Below are 23679 nucleotides of genomic sequence, written 5' to 3'. Positions count from 1 at the left end.
CTATATTCCATTGTTTACAGTAGGGCTTACTGTATTGTACAGTCCTATGCTTTTTAAAAAAATGTATTCTAGTTGCACATATACAACTTAAAATTTCCCCTTCAACCACATTTAAATATATAATTCAGTGTTGCAAATTACATTCACAATCTGTCATTCTTGAACACACCAAACTCTCTTCCATCCTACCAGTTTTATATTTCCCATTGCCTTTTTTGCAAATGCTGTTCCCCAATATTTTCATGGCTGTGCCTGTTTTTTTTTTTCTTGTCTCATTTGATCAGAACACAAATGGAAGTATTGAATGGAGAAGCAAAGCTATCTAAAAAAATAACATTTCAGCTGTGATCTGAATGACAAGAGTTATTATTATCATTCAGTAGCTGATGTTATTTTTTGATTTATTGATTTTAAATATTTTAATAATTTAAAATAGTGTGTCAGAAATGTCAACTTCATAGAGCAGGAACTTTAGTATTCGGAACAATGCTGAGCCATTGTAGCAATCTAATAAATATTTGTTGAATAAACAAATGAATAAATAAGTGAATTAATAGATGCATAGCCTAAGTACCTGGGGCTGTAAGAGGTTAAGTAATTTCCCCAAGACCACACAATCTGATTATTTCTTCATATTTTAAAGAATATATCTACCTTAAACTTGGTCCTTATATCTCTGGAGAGAAGTTACCATGCATATGTGGAAAAAATAATCACAGCTTCCTCAATTTTTATTAGGTGCTTAAGGAACTTGGAATGTAGTTTATAACCTTTTATAGCAATTAAGGCAGACATCTTGTTTTAAGATATAATCAAACTTTTGGTTAAATGCCTGTGTGTCTTAACCACTTTTGTAAGAATTTCCTGAGTAGCTTGGTAACTGTATAAGGCAAGTCAAGGTTTGACTTGTATGCAAAGACATTTCAGATATAAACATGATTTATTGACTCTTGATATGTATAGGTTTGCTGAAGTTATTAGTTAGACAATGGGTTGTCTTTTGCCAAACATTTCAGATTTAACACAGGAAGAACAATATTTCAAGGAAAAGCTTTTAGACAATTTAAAAGAAGTGTTGTATAATCATAGAAACATGAACTATTAGAGAATCTGGGAAAATATTTCACAGCACTCAGTCTATAGGCAGTGCCACCTTTAGACAACTGGCCAGAAAGTATGAATCTATCTTTACCTGAAATGATTTTTGAAGAAGAATCTTCAGCCTCCTTGTTATCCTGGTCCTCTCAGGCTCTGGGACACTTCCCAGCACCGCTCTCAGGGAGGCCTTATGGTCCATGCTTTCCTAAGGCCTGTGGACACGATGGAGCCATGTTAAAGTAGTCACCCACATTTTGTTGTCTCACAGCCCTGTCAACAAAACTTCAGAGTTTCAGCACCACTCTTAAAGTTTCCCCAGACATTTCAGGGACTGCAGGAATGCCTCCCATATATTCCCACAGTTCAAAGTCTCCCTGGTGCCTGCTGCTTGTGAGTGCTCCATGCAGGTGCCACCATGGCTTGGGGTATAGCTTCTTCTTTTTTTAAAAAACAAAAAACAACTTTAAAAAAATATATATAATATAACATATATAACAAAGCAAAGGAAAAAAAAGCACTAGTTTTCAAAGCACTCTTCAACAAGTAGTTACAGGGCAGATCCCAGAGTTTGTCATAGGCTACCACACCATCCTCTTAGATTTTTCCTTCTGTCTGCTCCAGAATATAGGTGGCTAGAAGGCATAAACACATATATCTTTATCATCACAGTTGATTTGTCGTTTTCTTGTGAAAAATAACATATATACAAAAAAAGAAATACATTTCAAAGTATACGACCATAATTAATTTTCGAACAGATTTCAGAGTTTGGTATGGATTGCAATTCCACAATTTTATGTTTTTGCTTCTGGCTGCTCTAAGATACTGGAGACTAAAAGAACTATCACTATAATGATTCAGCACTCATACTCATTTGTTAAACCCTACCTTCTCTGTATAACTCCCACAGGGCATAGCTTCTTAGTGTTCCCTAAACTATAAAACCCTCGGGGCACCAAGTGGGGCTCTGTCCCCTCACTGAGCTGGGGCCACGTGGAGTTCCAAGAAATGGCAGCATGTCCCTTTTCATTCCTTGCCAAGATATGATATGGAGACCCCAAAGCCCTTCTTATGCGACAGATCTCAGAAACTATTTTAGAAATATACCTTTTAGAGTTTTGCTTCAGGTCTTCTCTCTTCTCAGGGTACATTCCTAGGGAACACACGCCCTGCCACCTGCTCACCTCAGGCACTCACTGGGACCTCTCCTCAGGCTTACAGGTGTAAGGTGGGGGTTCGTTCACTGTACACTTCATCTCACCTTACACTCAGTCAGGACTACTGGCTGCACTTAAATTTAATTTTTTTGCTTTCTTTTTTACTAAAAAGAAATCGCTTATTTCCCCCCACATTATTTTATATTTAAAACTTCTTTTTTTAATTTCCACTTTTATTTTTAAATACTTTTATTTTTTTTTTTTTTACTGAATAGAAGCACATATATGTGCACATAGAAGCGAATCAAAGAACATAGAAGAAATCATGGTGAAAAGCAATTGTCTTTACCTACTCCCCCCCACTTACCCCCATCCCACTCCCTAGAATGAAGCTTTAACATTTTCTGTTTTAGCACTTTTGGTTATTCCCACCAACCTCAAGTTAATATGCGTCCACCTCTATTAACAGATATATCACTGGTGAGCAACATCAGGTAATTCTTCAATTAAAAAGATGAGGATTTATCTCTTACTCTTCTTTCTCTTTTCTCCTAAGACTTGATCATTACATTGTCAATTTTAGTTTCTAATAGTTATTAAATCCTCTACTTTTTTCACCAACTTTTGATAACGTTTTAACTTTCCCTTTACGTATTGAATTTTCATAAAACTCCCAAGACTGTCATTTTTATAGCTATTTTTAAGATGAGGAAAATGAGACTGAGCTGCTAATTAATTTGCTCAGGTTTCCACAGCTAGAAAGTGGTGGCACTGATAAATCCAGCTCCCGTGCTCTGCATCTCACGCCTTATTTGAACATTTCTGATGAAATTGACATTGTTAATCTCTTCACCCTCTACTCATACATATCTTTAAAGATTGGATTCACAGAAACACACCATACCCAGTGCAAAACAGCATTATAAAATTTTAGTTCATGAAGCTCTTGTTTTAGAGAAGATTGGTCAATGACAGAAAAGGGGCTACAATTTCATTTGTTCTTTTTTTTTCCATATATTTTCCATAGAATGCCCCTTTCTTCAGCCAGACTCAGGTAAGTCAGGGTTTAGAGTTTCCTCATTATTCCCTTTCTACCTCTTCATAAATTTCACAGAAAGAAATATGACCAAAGAAAAGCTGACCATAGGGACTATGAAGACGAAGGGGCCATATGGAGCCCAGTGGAGGCTGTTAGAATCACTTCATCTTGTTTGGACGGTAAAACCACTCCTGCAAATGTAGTCATGACACAAATTCATTGCCACATGGCTGGGAGTGTTCTGGCTGGGTGATTGTTTTTGTAACTCCATCTGCCTGGCATCACCAGCTCTCCCTACAGCAGGATGGATCTTTGAGACAATCGCCTCTGGGGGAAACCCCAAGCTGTTTCATTATTGGTTTTACTTTAGTGCTTGTCGGGACCCTTTCCATCTGAGAGCTCTGTTTTGATCTCACTAGGGATGAAGTCTGTTACTCTCTTTTGAATGGCCCAGCTAGCTTACTCAGAACCTCTGCCATTTTGACTTCACATTATAAGCTTTTCTTGAGCCAAAGAAGCAAGAAATATAAATAGCAACTGGCTTTGAAAATAGTGGGCAAAGTAAGTCCCATTCATCAGTCCTTTCACTAGTAAGTCTCATCCCACTCCCATAATAATTCCCCAGCACACACATAACATATGCACACAGCAGCCTTTTAATAGTGACACTTTCAAAGTAGCATAAAAACATAAAGACTCTGGTTCGGTTTCCATACTTACATTTTCATAGACTGCTTTCTTAATTTTCTGGATTTGTTCTTGTTTGAATTTTCTTTGAATGTTTTATGCTCAAACTTAAGTTTATGCTGCTTTCTCTCCAGAACAGTAAACAAAAAAGTTAGAAAGGTAGAAAGACTAAATCAAAGTAATAGTGAAAATACTTCCTATAGGTACATGTAGACTTTGTGGTTAAAAACCTTGCCTAAACACTCATCACAACATATCAGAGCTGCAAACTGTAGTGCAAGTTGGTAATTACAGTGGGAAGTAGCAGTCTAATATCTATATATAGAGTACCAACCTATAAAACATAGATTTAATTAGCCCCACTTGGGGTTTTGCAAAGCACAACATCTGAACAAACAAATGTTTTCAGGTCTTTCCGGGACTCTGCACAACAAGAAAATGCCATTACCTGATGGTGCTTATGGAGTGTTTGTAGACTGAATGAAGGTTGCATCGTGTGATGGAAAATTCACTGGCCTAAGAATTAGAGGATGTGTATTCCATCCTCTGCTGAAATTTATTGCCTTTGTAGACTCAAGCAAGTTCTGAATCTCACTGAGACTTAGTCTCCTCATCTTTAAAATGGAGAAGATGGTAACATCTTCTCTACCAACCATACAGGTCAAGGGTAAAAGGAACTTGATTTTGTGAAGTAGTCCTAAAAACATGTGCTTCAAAGGAAAGGTGGCTTTATGAGTCATGTCAGCACACAGTCCTGCGATAGGGGGTGCATGATGCCCAGCCAGAGAAATCTTGACACATGTCCCACCCCTATACTGTTGGAAGCACGCTATCGTATCATCAGTGGTTCTCAACTGGGGGCAATTTTGCTTCCGACCCACTCCCTCCCCCGGTGACATTTGGCAATGCCTGGATACAAATTTGATGGTCATGCCTGTGGGGAAGGAGAGGGTCTCAGGCATCTAGTGGGTAGAGACCAGGGATGCTGCTAAACATCTTACAATGCACGTGACAGCACTCCCCATCCCCACCCCAACCACCACTGTGGCAAAGAATTATCCAGTCCAAAATAAATAGTAGTGCTGAGATTGAGAAACTCCTACTGTGCATGTTTACACCCCATGCCTTAAAGGCAGAAAAGTCATCTGGTGACTCGGTGTGCTGCCAGTCCTCTAGTGCAGATCTGGAAATGACCTCCTCCATAGCAGAGGCAGATAAAGGCCATGGCGGAACATGTGCATGTGTTACTGGCCAGCAGGGCAGGCTGCAGAGAGATTCAGATCCACTGATTTGTCACAATATCAGGGGTGGCTCTTCTTGCCTGAAAGTGTGGTCAAACCCCTTGCAGTGATTATGTGGAGAAGAGCAAGCCCCAGAAATATCTAAACCAATGAACTTCAATGCTTATTCCTTAGGTCAGCGGCATCAGCAACCAGTGAGAGCTTGTTAGAAATGCGAAGTCTAGGGCCCCACCCCAGGCCTGCTGAATTTGTGGGGCCCAGCAATCTGTGTTTTAACAAGCCCTCCAGGCAATTCAAATGCCAACTAAGGTTTGAGAACCCCTGATTAAACAATAGTTACGACTCAGGATTTTGCCACTCTACACTTGGAAAAAGCTCCAGCATGAGGCCAGCTGTGGGGACTCCTGGCAGCATTTTCAGCCCTGCTAGCTCCTCCTTGCTTCAAGGAGCTTAGGCAAACTCTAGCTGCAGAAAGCAAATGTCATTATGACTTAGGCCTCCTATTGTAAGATGCCTTGCTGAGAAAGCCACCTGGGGGAGTGAGGCTGCCGGCTGGCACGCATTCAGTTTCCCTTAGGCATTTTGGCTCACATGCTTCTTAGAGCAGAGAAGAGGGCTTCACTCTCTGGGGTGAGGCATAATATGGTGTGGAATGGCACATCTAGCACAAAGGTCCTTACGGGAGGCAGCTGAGGCAGAAACAGGGGATGATAAGGTAGGGAATTTTTCCAGAGTCTGCGATTTTTCCCTTTATAAGATGTGCCTTAGATTCTGGTGCACACAACCTAACGAGGAGTGAATTCAGTCAATTCTCTCCATATTTCCTGGAAGGATAAGTGGTTTGATGGAAAGAGCTCTGAATCACATGTGGCCAGACCTGTTATCCTTCTCTAGACCACTACAACCTCAGAATATTGGAGTCACGATACTTTTCTGCTACTTCGTCACAGCATCAACTCATTTAATAAATATGTATTGTATGCATACCGTGTACCATGTTGTATAAAAGTTCATAAATGGGAATCGAAGATGCCTGACAAAAAATCAATTGGATACACACATACACACACAAGTATTTATTGTGGTTCATTATGTCCCTTGAATCACACTTTTAAGCTAATGAAGCAATGGCTAAAAAAATATTTTAATCCCATTTATCCCAACACAGAAGACCTGAAAAGCTTATCTGTTCCGGCTTCTTGGATCTTGGAACTGCTTTCTGAGAAATGAATCTTCAGCTTTTCCTTCAGGTTGGGGAGGACCCAATATGCTGCCAATAAATACATTCTTCTTGACCAAGAGTTGTTTCTGTTGCTCACAATCAGAGAATTCTAATTAATACAGGGCTTGGGGATCAAATGAGTAGAGGTGGATTTACTGTGATGCTCACAGAGGCTCTCACCTGCATATGACTCTTTTAAGGCCCTGGGATGGGCCCTAACAACACACTCATGTGGTCCTATGTTTTAGTTAAGTTTGCAAAAGTGAGATTTTAAGAGCAATTAAGATCACTGCTTCTTTCCACTCTGTCATCCTCTTTATTGCAGTTCCCTTGTGTTAGATGGTGAGCAAATAGCCAAAGACATTTTGAAAATCCACATAAAGGGAAACTGAGTTGGGGATATAATTAGTTTGGGTTTAGTGAAATATAATTACTAGATTTACTTACAATTTCATATGTAGGAAAGTTATTGCTAGTCATCACAGTTTAGAAAAGGTTTCATGGGATAATTCCACTACCCACTTTACTGACTCATCTGGTGTCACGACAAACATGTGGAACAGAGGTCTTAATTTGAAATGAAGTCCATGGGTCTTATTTTGAAATGACGTCCTCCTGCAGCACTTGACATTGGAAATATTTAGGTAGAGGATATTTCATGTTTGGGGCCAGAAGGTGCTCTGTGTTCTAATCATCAGGGGTGTAAAATTGCCTGATGGAGAATAAAGTTCATCAGCACCAAGCATGCTGGTTTGAAAGGATTTATGTATTCTAGAAAAGCCGTGTTTTGATCCTAATTAATCTTGGGGGAGCAACGGTTTCTTCTAATCCCTATTCAGTACTATAGGTTGGAAACTTGATTACGTTATCTCCATGGAGATGTAATTGTGGTTATTAAACTTGATTAGATGGAGACGCATCTCCACCCATTCTACTTGGGTCTTAACTAGTTTACTGGAATCTTATAAAACCGGACATATTTCGAAGAGAGTTCCTTTTGAGAATGAGAGAGCTGCAGAACCAAGATGTTTGGAATTGAAGAAGGAAAATGCCTCCTAGGGAGCTTCATGAAGCAAGAGATCTGGTGAGGAAGCTAGCAGATGTCCTGTTTACCATGTGCCTCTCCACTTGAGAGAGAAACCCTGAACTTCATTGGCCTTCTTAAATTAAGGTATCTTTCCCTGGGCCTTAGATTGAATATTTCTATAGACTTGCTTTAATTATGACATTTTCATGGCCTTAGAACTGTACATTTGTAACTTATTAAATTCCCCTTTTTAAAAGCCATTCCATGTCTGGTATATTGCATTCCAGCAGTTAGCAAACTAGAACACCTAGTTAAAACAAAAACTCTCTTGTGGTAAGAATAAATTGATAGTACAGAATATATTTCCAATATCAGATCTAAACATTTTTAAACAGATATCAAAAGAAATAGAATTTTTCAGATTTCTCTGAAAACACACACCAGTGGCAATATTACAATAACAAGTGTGTGAAGACCACAGGCTCTATATATACGAAACCATCTATAATAAAAAATAAATTTGATACACCATGCTACAAGAACATCTAAATTATATCGCCATTCCTCTATTGAAAAGTATCAATTATCAATAATATTATGAAATTGTTATATGCATAAATGATAAAAGTATACAGCCCACCCCCCCAAAAAAGGTTGGGTAAAAGTACTAGAAGGGCCACAAGAAACAGTTAATTAATAGAAGTGTTAATTGATTTTTCCACTGAGGTGAAATTCACAAAACATAAAATCAACCATTTTAAAGGAGATGCCATTTGATATATTCACCATGTTGTACAAATACTATGTCTGTCCAGTCCCAAAAGCTATTATTCCCTATTCCTCCCTCCTCCCAGCCCCAGGTACTACAAATCTCCTTTCTACATTTATGTCTTAACCTACTCTAGATAGTTCAGATAAATTGTATTATATGATACGTAATCTTTTTTTTCTGCCTTCATTCATAATGTTTTCAAGGTTCATCCACATTGTAGCATGTATCAGTACTTCACTCCTTTTTTAAGCTGAATACTATTCTATTGTATATACATACCATGATTTTTCTATTCATCCATTGCCAGACCTTTGGGTTGTATCCATCTTTTGGGTACTGTGAATATTGCTGCTGTACAAGTATTTGAATACCTGTTTCCAATTCTTTTGGGTATATACCCAGAAGAATTGCTGACTCATATGGTAATTCTATATTCAACTTTTTGGAGGACCTGAAAAACTACTATCTATAGTGACTGAACCATTTTACATTCCCATCCACAATGTACAGTGTCCAATTTTTGCACATACTTACCAACACTTGTCATCTTTCATTTTTTAATTATAGCCATCCTATTATGTGTGAAGCAATATCACATTGTGGTTTTGATTTGCATCTCCATCATGACTTCGGGATGTTGAACATGTTTTTGTGTGCTTTTGGCCATTTATACATTATATGTAGAGGAATTTCTGCTCAAGTTCTTTATTCATTTTTTTAATTGAGTTGTCTTTTTGTTCTTGAGTTGTAAGAGTTATTTATGTATTCTAGATACCAGACCCTTATCACATATATGAATTAATATTTTCTCCCAGTCTATATATTGCTTTTTCACTTTCTTGATAATGTCCTTTGATACGCAAAGGTTTTTAATTTGATGAAGTCTAGTTTATCTATTTTGTTGTATTGCTGCTTGTGCTTTTGGTATCATATATAAGAATCTGTTGCCAAAACCATGTGTTCTAGTTTACTAGCAGCCAGTAACGGAGTGGCTTTTTAAAAGGGGAATTTATTAAGTTGCTAGTTTACAGTTTTAAGGCAGAGAAAATGTCCCACTTAAAACAAGCCTATAGAAATGTCCAATCAAAGGCATTCAGGGTTCAAAACCTTGGTTCAAGAAGGCTGAATACAGTCAGGGTTTCTCTCTTGGCTGGAAGGGCACATGGTGAACATGGTGTCATCTGCTAGCTTTCTCTCTTGGCTTCCTGTTTCATGAAGCTCCCCAAGAGGCGTTTTCCTTCTTCATCTCCAAGGGTCGTTGGCTGATGGACTCTCTGCTTCATGGTGCTGCAGCATTCTCTGCTCTCTCTGAATCTCCTGGCTTTTTCTCTTGTCTTTCTCTTTTATAGGATTTCAGTAAACTAATCAAGACCCACCCGAATGGGTGGAGACGTGTCTCCACCTAATCCAGCTTAACAACCACTCTTGACTGAGTCACATCTCCAGGGAGATGATCAAATTGCAGTTTCAAACATACAGTACTGAATAGGGGTTAGAAGAAATGGCTGCCTTTACAAAATGGGATTAGGATGAAAACACGGCTTTTCTTGGGTACATATATCCTTTCAAACTGGCACACGATGATTTCCACTTCTTTTCTTCTAAAAGTTTTACAGTTTTAACTTTTACATTTAAGTCTTTGATTCTTTTTGAGTTAGTATTTGTATATGATGTGAAATAGGATTCAACTTCATTAAATTGCATGTGGATATCCTGTTGTCCTCTTACCATTTGTTGAAGAAACTATTCTTTCTTCACTGAATAGTCTTGGCATTCATCAAAATTCAAAACTCAACTGACAATAAATGTAAGGCTTACTCTGGACTCCAAGTTCTAGTCCATAGATCTAAATGTCTCTCTTTATGGCAATACCAAGCTATCTTGATTTCAGTAAGTTTTTTTTTCTTTTTGGCATGAATAGCTGTTTTTTTAAATCAAATTGCAGTATTTGTGTTTAAGTGAGTGACAGATTATATGTACATCAATGTACAAATACATTTAAGATATCCATGCACCTATAAAGGATAAATTACCTAATTTCTAAAGTTCATTTCACCCTTTCCCTGGACCTTCTAAAAGTGTATAAACTTTATAAAATTCAGAACAAATTAGAACACAAACTCCCAGCAGAGGCAAAGGGCTTGGTAAGCACTATAAGAAAATGAAATAGCACATGGGATGAATATGCATTAGGATTAAAACCACAGGTCCAAGCCTGTGATGTACACAGTAAACTGCCCCTTAAGTTACAGGAATTCCTTTGAGTAGGACCAAACAGTAGCAAGTACACATTGTCTGTAACAGATTTTAGAGTGATGTTGGTAGGTGTGAGTCCTCCAATTGTGTTGTTCTATTTCAAAATTACTTTGGCTATTTGGAGCCCCTTGCAATTTCATATGAATTTGAAGATCAGCTTTCGATTTCTGCAAGAAAAGGTCATTATAATTTTTTTGCATTGAATCTGTTCACCACTTTGGGTAGTATTGCCATATTAACAACATCAAGTATTCCAGCCCATGAACATGCAATGTCTTTCCATTTCTTTAGGACTTGTTTTATTTTTTTCAGCAGTGGTTTGTAATTTTAAATGTTCAAGTCTTGCATGTCTTTGGTTGACTTTATTCCTAGCTATTTTATTCTTTTAGATACTACTGTACAATGAATTGTTTTCATAATTTCCTTTTCATATTATTCGTTGCTGGTGTATAGAAACACCACTGATTTTGTGTGTTCTTGTGCCTACAACTTTCCTGAATTTATTTCCTATACTAGTTTTTGTGGGTTCTTTGAGATTTTCTATGTATAGGATCATGCCATTTGCCAATAGAGATAACTTTTCTCCTCCCTTTCCTATTTGGATGAATTTTTATTTATTTTCTTGCCTGCTAGGTTTCCAGTACAAAATTGAATACCAGCATTGAAAAACATACAGAAAATAGAGAGTTCTCACATGCCCTAACCCTCCACAGTTTTCCCCATTATTAACACTTTGCATTATATAGTAAGTTTGTTACAATTAATGTAATAGTTTTATTATAATTATACTATTAACTGTAATCCATATTTTACATTAGAGTTCATGCTTTTATTATACAAACTCCTAAAAGAAAATGTGGGGAAGCATCTTCAAGACTTTGTTTTATACAGTGGTTTCCTAGACTTAACATCCAAAGCACTATCAAAATAAAAAATAGATAAATGGGATGTCATCTAAATTTAAAACATTTGTGCTCAAAAGACTTTATCATGAAAGTAAAATACAACCTGCACAATGGGAGAAACTATTTGGAAACCACATATCTGATATGTGTTTAATATCTAATATCCAGAATAAATTAAGAAATCCTTCTGCTTAACAACAACAACAAAAAAGACAAGCAGTCCAATTAAAAATTGGCAAAAGTCTTGAGCAGATTGTTCTGTTTTGTATTTGTTTGATTGTTTTCCATTTCATTTATCCTTGCTCTAATCTTTGCTATATAAATTCCTAATGCTCACTTTGGATTTAGTTTGCTCTTTTTTTCTTTTCTTTTCTTTTTTTTTGCATGGGCAGGCACCGGAAAATGAACCCAGGTCTCCAGCATGGCAGGTGAGAACTCTGCCTGCTGAGCCACCATGGCCCACCCTAGTTTGTTCTTCTTTGCCTGGTTTCCCTAACCCTAACTCTAACCCTAACCCTGAAGTCTTTCCTCTTTTTAAAATGTAAACATTAAGGGTTATAAATTTCCATCTGAACACTGCCTTTGCTGCATTCCATAAGTTTTGGTAGGTTGTATTTTCATTTTCAATTGCGCAAAGATATTTCCTAATTTTGCTTCTGATTCCCTCTTTAACCCATTGGTTGCTTAAGAGTATGTTGTTTAACTTCCACATATTTGTGAATTTTCCATTTCTCCCCTATTATTGATTCTAGCTGCATTTTACTGTGGTTAGAGAATATACTGTGAATGATTTCAATATTTTTTAATTTATTGAGACTTGTTTATGACCCAACATATGATCTATCCCGGAGAGCAATCCATGTGCACTTGAGAAGAATGTGTTTTATGTTTTCACTGTGTGCAGTGTTCTATGAATGTCTATTCAGTTTAGTTGCTTTAGTGTATCATCAGGTCCCGTACTTCATTATTGATCTTTGGACTAGATATTCTACCCATCAATGAGAATACTGTACTAAATTCTCCTACTATTAATGTAGAACTGTCAACTAGTCTCATCAAATAGGTCAGTATTTACTTAATATACTTTGGGGCTCTGCTATTAGGTGCATATATATTTATAACTATTATATCTTTCTGTTGAATTGTGTCCTTTAACAGTTTATAATGGCTAACTTTGACACTCTTAATTATTTTTGACTTTAAGTCTATTTTATCTGATGTTAGTATAGCCACCCCAGTTCTCTTTGGTATTTGTATGGTATATATTCTTTCCATCCTGTCACCTTCAACCTACTTCTAGCTTTGAATTTAAGATGAGTCTCTCACAGACAGCATATAGTGGGGTCATGCTTTTTAATACATTCTGCCAAGTTCTGCCTGTTGATTAGAAAGCTTAATCCGTTTATATTTAAAGTATCTATTAGTAATACAGGGCTTTCTTCTACCATTTTGCTATTTAACCTTTGCAAGTCTTATACCTTTATTGACCCTTAATTCCATTAATGCCTACTTTTTTAAAAAATATTTTTATCGACAAAACAAAACAACATGCAAACATGAACCTCTTAACATATGAACATTCCATACATGGTGTACAATAAGTGACTCACAATATCATCACATAGTTGTACATTCATCACCACGATCATTTCTTAGAACATTTGCATCACTCCAGAAAAAGAAATAAAAAGAGAAAAGAAAAAACTCATACATACCATACGCCTTACCCCTCCCTCTCATTGACCATGAGTATTTCCATCTATACAGTATAATTTTAACCTTGTTCCCCCTATTTTTTTCCTATACCCCTTACCACTTCCCTTCATTGATCACTAAGATTGAAATATTAATGCCTACTTTTATATTTATTTGCTATTTTGTGTTGTACCATATTGAGCGGCATCTCATTTCCATCTGGTTTTATTTTTCGTATTTTTTCCTCATGGTCACCATGGGGTTAAAATTTAACATCCTAAATATGTAACAATCACATACAGTTTAATACAAACTTAACTTCAATAGCATGCACATATATTTTTCCTATATTCATGTGTCTCCACCTTTTTTTGTATTTGTTACCACTTATGTTTTTATGCATTGTATGTCCAAAAACCTAGATTTATCATTATTTTTTTATACATTTGCATTTTAGCACCTTCAGGAACTAACAAGCAGCATTACATACCAAGTGATGCTCTACTACCAGTCTTTATTTCTTTGTGTTGCTTTGAACCACTGTCTAGTGTCTTTTCCTTTCAGTATGAAGAACTCTTTTGAGCATTGCTTCTAGCGCCAGTCTAGCGGTGAGTAACTCCTTCAGCTTTTGTTTGTCTGAGCATATCTTAATCTCTCCCTCATTTTTGAAAGAAAGTCTCGCTGGATATAAAATTCTTGGCAGGGCAGTTATTTTCCTTCAACCCTTTAAGTATTTCAAACCACTGCCTTCTTGCCTCCATGGTTTCTGATGGAAAGTCACTACTCAATCTCAGCCGGACTCTCTTGCATGTAACATGTTGCTTTTCTTGCAGCCTTCAGGACTCTCTCCTTGTCCTTTGTATTTGATCGTGTGATCAGCTGGGGTATATTTTTCTTCACGTTTATCCCGTTTGGTGTTCTCTGGGCTTCTTGGTTGTGCATATTCACGTTTTTTGCTAAGTTTTGGAAGTTCTCTGTCATTATTTCTTTGAATGTTCTTTCTGCACCTTTCTCTCTTTCTTCTCCTCCTGGGACTCTTATAATGCTTATACTGGTATGTGTACTGGTGTCCCAGAGGTGACTTAGACTATTTTTATCTTAAATAACTTTTTCTTTTTTCCCCTCAGTCTGACTCATTTCAAGTGTCTTGTCTTCAAGTTCATAGATCCCTTTTTCTGTTACCTCCAATATGCTCTTGAAACCATCCTAAGAATTTTTTAGCTCAATTATTTTTGTCCCAACACCAGTAGCTCTGTTTGGTTCCTTTCAAAAATTTCTGTCTCTCTACTAAGATTATCATATTGCTCATTCATTGTTTTCCTGATATCCTTTAATTCTTTCTCTGTATTTTCCTTTATCTCCAGAGGAATTTTAAGATCATTTTTTAAAAAGGCATTGTTCAGTATGGCCATACTCTCATCTTTGATGATGTCGTCTGGATTTTTTTCTCTCTTCTTGTAGGTGGGTCATCATTTGATTTGCCTTATACTCTTTGCCGCACACTGTAACATTTTAAAATTTTAACTCTGGGATTTATCCTGAGATATCTGTTTCATGATTTTGTAAGTAACTGGTGATAGGACAGAGATTTTCTTGGGCTTCAGCCTCTGTCTTTTCTTGGGCTTTTGCGTGTTAGTTGTTTTGGAGTTCATCTATTTACAGGATTTGGTAGTACCCTCTGTTTCCCAGAAGACAGACTTCTCTCTCCAAGGTGTTTGAAGATGGCAGGTCTTTGCCCAATACTGTACACATGTATAGTTTTTACATTCCTTTGGTTGTCTCAAACTGCTTTTGCCTGGAGGGCAAACTCTGGGAGGAGGGGCATGCTGATGAGGAATTTCCCACGTCAGTCTTTCCCAGTCAAAACAGGGCCAGGGATCCATGAAGGAGGCACAGACTGACTCCAAAGTGTCTCTGGGAAAACGGAAGTGTCCCAAGATCTTCTCCAACAGGGCTCCAAAACTGAGCTTTCCTGGCTTGCCCAGCACACACATCCTTCAACTAACTGTCCCCCACAACTCTGAAGACGCACAGCCTCTTTAAATCTCCAACCCACCACTGTATTTGCATCAAGGGAGGGTTGAAACAATGGTTGCTGCCACTTTTGTCCAGAACAGTTTGACACAATCACTGCCAACATTCAGAAACCCAGCAATCTGAACTCACTAATCAGAAGCCATGATCAATAATTGACCATGCCCACTCTTGTTTTGGGGGTATAGGATTTTTATAGCCCTTTCTTTTGTCAGAGTATTAGCTAGGGCTAAGTCACTCTGTGGGCTGCTGCATGAATGTGGGAGAGTGTTGGTAGCCACTGTTTGAGAAAGCAATTCACTGTTGTTTACAGTGATTTATCAGCCTTTTCCTCCCACTCTTCTCTGTATGATGTATAGTATTCTGGGCTCCAGAGTTTTGAAATAGTTGTTTCCATGTTTCAGTAGTTGCTTCAGGCAATGCTTTCCTATTTAATAGCTGTTTAAGTAGAAGACCTGAGTCCGGGAGCTTTCTACTCTGTCATCTTCCCACATCCTCCTTGGATATGTTCTTTGGAGAAATGTCTATTCACATTTATTCCTCATTCTATAATTGGGTTGTTTGTCTTTCGTTGTTGTTGAATTGTAGAACCACTTTGTATATTCTGGAGATTAAACCCTTGCTGGATATGTGGTTTTCAGATATTTTCCCCATTCTGTAGAAAGTCTTTTCGTGCACAAAAGTCTTTAATTTTGACTTCCGGAGAAGATGGCGGCTTAGTAAGACGCGCGAATCTTAGTTTCTTCTCCAGGACAGCTACTAGGGGAGTAGAAACGATACAGAACAGCGCCCAAAGCCACAACAGAGATAAAAAAGACAGCGTACCCCATCCTGGAATGGCTGGCTGGCTGAGAGAAGCTGCTTGGGTGAGATCGCCAAGGCGCGTGGGCTTCACCGGGCGGGGCGGCAGGCGGCCGGAGTCACTCCCTTCCCCCTTCCCGGGCTGACTGGGAGAATTGGAGAGGCGGTCCCCTGAAACCGCGGCGGCTGGCGCCCACACCACGCACAGCCCCCCGGACCAACTGAGAGAATTGGATCGGAAATCCGCAGGCCGCGGAGAATGGTGATGGGTGGGGGAGGCCCCTTCCAAACCTGTGACTCCCCGGGAACGTGCACTCTCCAGGGCAGGCCGCTGCCACTGGCGCCCTCCCGCCACGCTTGTTGCCAAGGCGACTAGGAAATTCGGACGGGTGCTTTCCCGGGCTGCGGCGGCCAGCAACCCTCCCCGCATTTGGACCCCGGGCCAGCGCGAATCCTTCCAAGCCGCTTCGGCTAGCGAACCTCCCGGATGGCGAGAGTTTTCCAAAGTTAAAGGTCCCACAGCACCTTTTACTGGTGGGACCCGCAGACAAACATGTGCCACGAGCGCCACCTACTGGGCAGGATAAGAAAAACAGAACCCAGAGATTTCACAGAAAAATCTTCCAAACTCTTGGATCCAATACCCAGGGAAATCTGTCTAAATGTGCAGACGCCAACAGAAGATAACGGATCACACTCAAATAATTGAAAATATGGCCCAGTCAAAGGAACAAACCAATAGTTCAAATGAGATACAGGAGCTGAGACAACTAATGCTGAATATACGAACAGAAATGGAAAACCTCTTCAAAAACGAAAACGAGAAATTGAGGGAGGACATGAAGAAGACATGGGCTGAACATAAAGAAGAAATAGAAAAACTGAAAAAACAAATCACAGAACTTATGGAAGTGAAGGATAAAGTAGAAAAGATAGAAAAAACAATGGATACCTACAATGATAGATTCAAAGAGACAGAAGATAGAATTAGTGATTTGGAGGATGGAACATCTGAATTCCAAAAAGAAACAGAAACTATTGGGAAAAGAATGGAAAAATTTGAACAGGGTATCAGGGAACTCAAGGACAATATGAACCGCACAAATATACGTGTTGTGGGTGTCCCAGAAGGAGAAGAGAAGGGAAAAGGAGGAGAAAAACTAATGGAAGAAATTTTCACTGAAAATTTCCCAACTCTTATGAAAGACCTAAAATTACAGATCCAAGAAGTGCAGCGCACCCCAAAGAGATTAGACCCAAATAGGCATTCTCCAAGACACTTACTAGTTAGAATGTCAGAGGTCAAAGAGAAAGAGAGGATCTTGAAAGCAGCAAGAGAAAAATAATCCATCACATACAAGGGAAACCCAATAAGACTATGTGTAGATTTCTCAGCAGAAACCATGGAGGCTAGAAGACAGTGGGATGATATATTTAAATTACTAAAAGAGAAAAACTGCCAACCAAGACTCCTATATCCAGCAAAATTGTCCTTCAAAAATGAGGGAGAAATTAAAACATTCTCAGACAAAAAGTCACTGAGAGAATTTGTGACCAAGAGACCAGCTCTGCAAGAAATACTAAAGGGAGCACTAGAGTCAGAACCGAAAAGACAGAAGAGAGAGGTATGGAGAAGAGTGTAGAAAGAAGGAAAGTCAGATATGATATATATAATACAAAAGGCAAAATGGTAGAGGAAAATATTATCCAAACAATAATAACACTAAATGTTAATGGACTGAATTCCCCAATCAAAAGACATAGAATGGCAGAATGGATTAAAAAACAGGATCCTTCTATATGCTGTCTACAGGAAACACATCTTAGACCCAAAGATAAACATAGGTTGAAAGTGAAAGGTTGGGAAAAGATATTTCATGCAAATAACAACCAGAAAAGAGCAGGAGTGGCTATACTAATATCCAACAAATTAGACTTCAAATGTAAAACAGTTAAAAGAGACAAAGAAGGACACTATATACTAATAAAAGGAACAATTAAACAAGAAGACATAACAATCATAAATATTTACGCACCGAACCAGAATGCCCCAAAATACGTGAGGAATACACTGCAAACACTGAAAAGGGAAATAGACACAAATACCATAATAGTTGGAGACTTCAATTCCCCACTCTCATCAATGAACAGAACATCTAGAGAGAGGATCAATAAAGAAATAGAGAATCTGAATATTACTATAAAGGAGCTAGACTTAACAGACATTTATAGGACATTACATCCCACAACAGCAGGATACACCTTTTTCTCAAGTGCTCATGGATCATTCTCAAAGATAGACCATATGCTGGGTCACAAAGCAAGTCTTAACAAATTTAAAAAGATTGAAATCATACACAACACTTTCTCAGATCATAAAGGAATGAAGTTGGAAATCAATAATAGGCAGAATGCCAGAAAAATCACAAATACGTGGAGGCTCAACAACACACTCTTAAACAACGAGTGGGTCAAAGAAGAAATAGCAAGAGAAATTAGTAAATACCTCGAGGCAAATGAAAATGAAAACACAACATATCAAAACTTATGGGATGCAGCAAAGGCAGTGCTAAGAGGGAAATTTATTGCCCTAAATGCCTATATCAGAAAAGAAGAAAAGGCAAAAATGCAGGAATTAACTGTTCACTTGGAAGAACTGGAGAAAGAACAGCAAACTAATCCCAAAGCAAGCAAAAGGAAAGAAATAACAAAGATCAGAGCAGAAATAAATGAAATTGAAAACATGAAAACAATAGAGAAAATCAATAAGACCAGAAGTTGGTTCTATGAGAAAATCAATAAGATTGATGGGCCCTTATCAAGATTGACAAAAAGAAGAAGAGAGAGGATGCAAATAAATAAGATCAGAAATGGAAGAGGAGACATAACTACTGACCTCACAGAAATAAAGGAGGTAATAACAGGATACTATGAACAACTTTACGCTAATAAATACAACAATTTAGATGAAATGGACGGGTTCCTGGAAAGACATGAACAACCAACTTTGACTCAAGAAGACATAGATGACCTCAACAAACCAATCACAAGTAAAGAAATTGAATTAGTCATTCAAAAGCTTCCTAAAAAGAAAAGTCCAGGACCAGATGGCTTCACATGTGAATTCTACCAAACGTTCCAGAAAGAATTAGTACCAATTCTCCTCAAACTCTTCAAAAGATCGAAGTGGAGGGAAAACTACCTAATTCATTCTATGAAGCCAACATCACCCTCATACCAAAACCAGGCAAAGATATTACAAAAAAAGAAAACTACAGACCAATCTCTCTAATGAATATAGATGCAAAAATCCTCAATAAAATTCTAGCAAATCATATCCAACAACACATTAAAAGAATTATACATCATGACGAAGTAGGATTCATCCCAGGTATGCAAGGATGGTTCAACATAAGAAAATCAATTAATGTAATACACCATATCAACAAATCAAAGCAGAAAAATCACATGATCATCTCAATTGATGCAGAGAAGGCATTTGACAAGATTCAACATCCTTTCCTGTTGAAAACACTTCAAAAGATAGGAATACAAGGGAACTTCCTTAAAATGATAGAGGGAATATATGAAAAACCCACAGCTAATATCATCCTCAATGGGGAAAAATTGAAAACTTTCCCCCTAAGATCAGGAACAAGACAAGGATGTCCACTATCACCACTATTATTCAACATTGTGTTGGAGGTTCTAGCCAGAGCAATTAGACAAGAAAAAGAAATACAAGGCATCAAAATTGGAAAGGAAGAAGTAAAACTATCACTGTTTGCAGACGATATGATACTATATGTCAAAAACCTGGAAAAATCCACAACAAAACTACTAGAGCTAATAAATGAGTACAGCAAAGTAGCAGGTTACAAGATCAACATTCAAAAATCTGTAGCATTTCTATACACTAGTAATGAACAAGCTGAGGGGGAAATCAAGAAACGAATCCCATTTACAATTGCAACTAAAAGAATAAAATACCTAGGAATAAATTTAACTAAAGAGACAAAAAACCTATATAAAGAAAACTACAAAAAACTGTTAAAAGAAATCACAGAAGACCTAAATAGATGGAAGGGCATACCGTGTTCATGGATTGGAAGACTAAATATAGTTAAGATGTCAATCCTACCTAAATTGATTTACAGATTCAATGCAATACCAATCAAAATCCCTACAACTTATTTTTCAGAAATAGAAAAACCAATAAGCAAATTTATCTGGAAGGGCAAGGTGCCCCGAATTGCTAAAAACATCTTGAGGGAAAAAAATGAAGCTGGAGGTCTAGCGATGCCAGACTTTAAGGCATATTATGAAGCCACAGTGGTCAAAACAGCATGGTATTTGCATAAAGATAGATATATCGACCAATGGAATCGAATAGAGTGCTCAGATATAGACCCTCTCATCTATGGACATTTGATCTTTGATAAGGCAGTCAAGCCAACTCACCTGGGACAGAACAGTCTCTTCAATAAATGGTGCCTAAAGAACTGGATATCCATATGCAAAAGAATGAAAGAAGACCCATCTCTCACACCCTATACAAAAGTTAACTCAAAATGGAGCAAAGATCTAAACATTAGGTCTAAGACCATAAAACAGTTAGAGGAAAATGTTGGGAGATATCTTATGGATCTTACAACTGGAGGCGGTTTTATGGACCTTAAACCTAAAGCAAGAACACTGAAGAAGTAAATAAATAAATGGGAGCTCCTCAAAATTAAACACTTTTGTGCATCAAAGAACTTCATCAAGAAAGTAGAAAGACCGCCTACACAATGGGAGACAATATTTGGAAATGATATATCAGATAAAGGTCTAGTATCCAGAATTTATAAAGAGATTGTTCATCTCAACAACAAAAAGACAGCCAACCCAATTACAAAATGGGAAAAAGACTTGAACAGACACCTATCAGAAGAGGAAATACAAATGGCCAAAAGGCACATGAAGAGATGCTCAATGTCCCTGGCCATTAGAGAAATGCAAATCAAAACCACAATGAGATATCATCTCACACCCACCAGAATGGCCATTATCAACAAAACAGAAAATGACAAGTGCTGGAGAGGATGCGGAGAAAGAGGCACACTTATCCACTGTTGGTGGGAATGTCAAATGGTGCAACCACTGTGGAAGGCAGTTTGGCGGTTCCTCAAAAAGCTGAATATAGAATTGCCATACGACCCAGCAATACCATTGCTAGGTACCTACTCAAAGGACTTAAGGGCAAAGACACAAATGGACATTTGCACACCAATGTTTATAGCAGCGTTATTTACAATAGCAAAGAGATGGAAACAGCCGAAATCTCCATCAACAGAAGAGTGGCTAAACAAACTGTGGTATATACATACAATGAAATACTATGCAGCTTTAAGACAGGATAAACTTATGAAGCATGTAATAACATGGATGGACCTAGAGAACATTATGCTGAGTGAGTCTAGCCAAAAACTAAAGGACAAATACTGTATGGTCCCACTGATGTGAACAGACATTCGAGAATAAATTTGGAATATGTCATTGGTAACAGAGTCCAGCAGGAGGTAGAAACAGGGTAAGATAATGCCCAATTGGAGTTGAAGGGATACAGACTGTGCAACAGGACTAGATACAAAAACTCAAAAATGGACAACACAATAATACCTAATTGTAAAGTAATCTTGTTAAAACACTGAATGAAGCGGCATCTGAGCTATAGGTTTTTGTTTTGTTTTGTTTTGACTTTACTATTATTACTTTTATTTCTGTCTCTATATTAACATTCTATATCTTTTTCGGTTATGTTGCTAGTTTTTCTAAACCGATGCAAATATACTAAGAAATGATGATCATGCATCTATGTGATGATGTAAAGAATTACTGATTGCATATGTAGAATGGTATGATTTCTAAATGTTGGGTTAATTTCTTTTTTTCCGTTAATTAAAAAAAAAAGAGAGAGAAGGGGTAATTGGAGCTGAAGGGATACAGACTGTACAACAGGTCTGGATATAAAAACTCAGAAATGGACAGCACAATACTACCCAATTGTAATGCAATTATGTTAAAACACTGAATGAAGCTGCATGTGAGGTTAGGTTTTTTGTTTTTTTTTTTTCTTTCTATTAATGTTTTAATTCTTATTCTGTTGTCTTTTTATTTCTTTTTCTAAATCGATGCAAATGTACTAAGAAATGATGAATATGCAACTATGTGATGTTATTAAGAATTACTGATTGTACATGTAGAATGAAATGATTTCTAATTGTTTTGTTAATTCTTTTTCTAATTAATAAAAAATAAAAAATAAAAAAAAATAAAAAAAAAAGTCTTTAATTTTGATGAAGTCCCATTTATTCTTTCCTTTGTTTTTCATGTTTTTGGTGTGAAGTCTAAGAATCCATCGCCTAACCCAAGGTTCTGAAGATGTCTTGTGTGTGTTCTAACATTTTTATAGTTTTGGGATCTTATGTGTGATAGTTTGAAATATATGCACTTCAGAAAAGTGGTTCCTTAAAGCTAATCCAGTCCTGCAAGTGTGGAACCATTGTAAGTAGGATTTTTTGGTGAGTAGCATCTTAACTCAAGTTGAAATGTGACCCACCTTATTCAGTGTGAGTATTAATCCTCTCACTGGAGTCTTTTATAAGAAGATAAAACACGGAGGGCAGAAACAGAAAAAAGGCCTAGGGAAGCTTACAGAGACAGACATACAGAAACTAAGAGAGACAGATGCTAAAAGAGAGAAACATGCATAAACTCAGAGAGGAAGCCACTAAAGCCAGAAGCTGGAAGCAATGGAACCCAAGAGAGAAGGGAGAGAACAGCATATGCACCATGTGCCTTCCCATGTGACAGAGGAGCTAAGAATGTCAGTGGCCTGTCTTCAGAGTTCAGGTATCATCATGTTGATGCCTTGATTTGGACATTTTCACAGCCTCAGAATCATAAACCTGTAAGTTAATAAATCCCTGTTGTAAAAGTCAACTTATTTTTGGTGTATTGCATTTTGTCACCTTTAGCAAACTAAAACATTACATTTAGGTCTTTATTTCATTATGAGTTAATTTTTGCATATGGAGTGAAGTAGGGGTCCTCCTTCATTTGTTTGTATATGGATATCTACTTTTCTCCTACAGCAATTGTTAAAGAGACAATTTTTTCCCCACTGAGTGGACTTGGCACCCTTGTCAAGGCCATAGATGCGAAGGTTTATTTCTGAACTCTCAGTTCAATTTTATTGGTCAATATGTTGGTCTAGTACCACGCTGCTTTGATTACTACAGCTCTGTAATCGTTTAAAATCAAGAAGTGTGAGTCTGCCAACCTTGTTCTTCTTTTTCAAGATGTTTTTGGCTGTTTCATGACCCTTACCCTTCCACATATTTTAGAGATTGGTTTTTCCATTTTTGCAAAGAAGTTTTCTGGAATTCTGTTTGGGATTTCATTCAATCTGTACATTTCTTTATGTAGAATTGACATATTAGCAATATTTAGTCTTCCAATCCATGAGCACAAAATATCCTCCCTTTTTTTTTTTTTTTGATCTTATTTGATTTTTTTCAGTAAGTTTTGCAATTTCCATGTAAAGTCCTTTATATCTTTGGTTAAATTTATTCCTGGATATTTAATTAATTTAATTGCTTTTGTAAATGGAATATTTCTCTTGATTTCCTCTTCAGATTGTTCACTACTATATATAGAAACACTACTGATTTTTGCATGTGATCTTGAACACCACGACTTGT

This window comes from Tamandua tetradactyla, chromosome 19 (assembly GCF_023851605.1).
Source record: "Tamandua tetradactyla isolate mTamTet1 chromosome 19, mTamTet1.pri, whole genome shotgun sequence".
Lineage (NCBI taxonomy): Eukaryota > Metazoa > Chordata > Mammalia > Pilosa > Myrmecophagidae > Tamandua > Tamandua tetradactyla.
Note: the sequence above shows the minus strand (reverse complement) of the source record.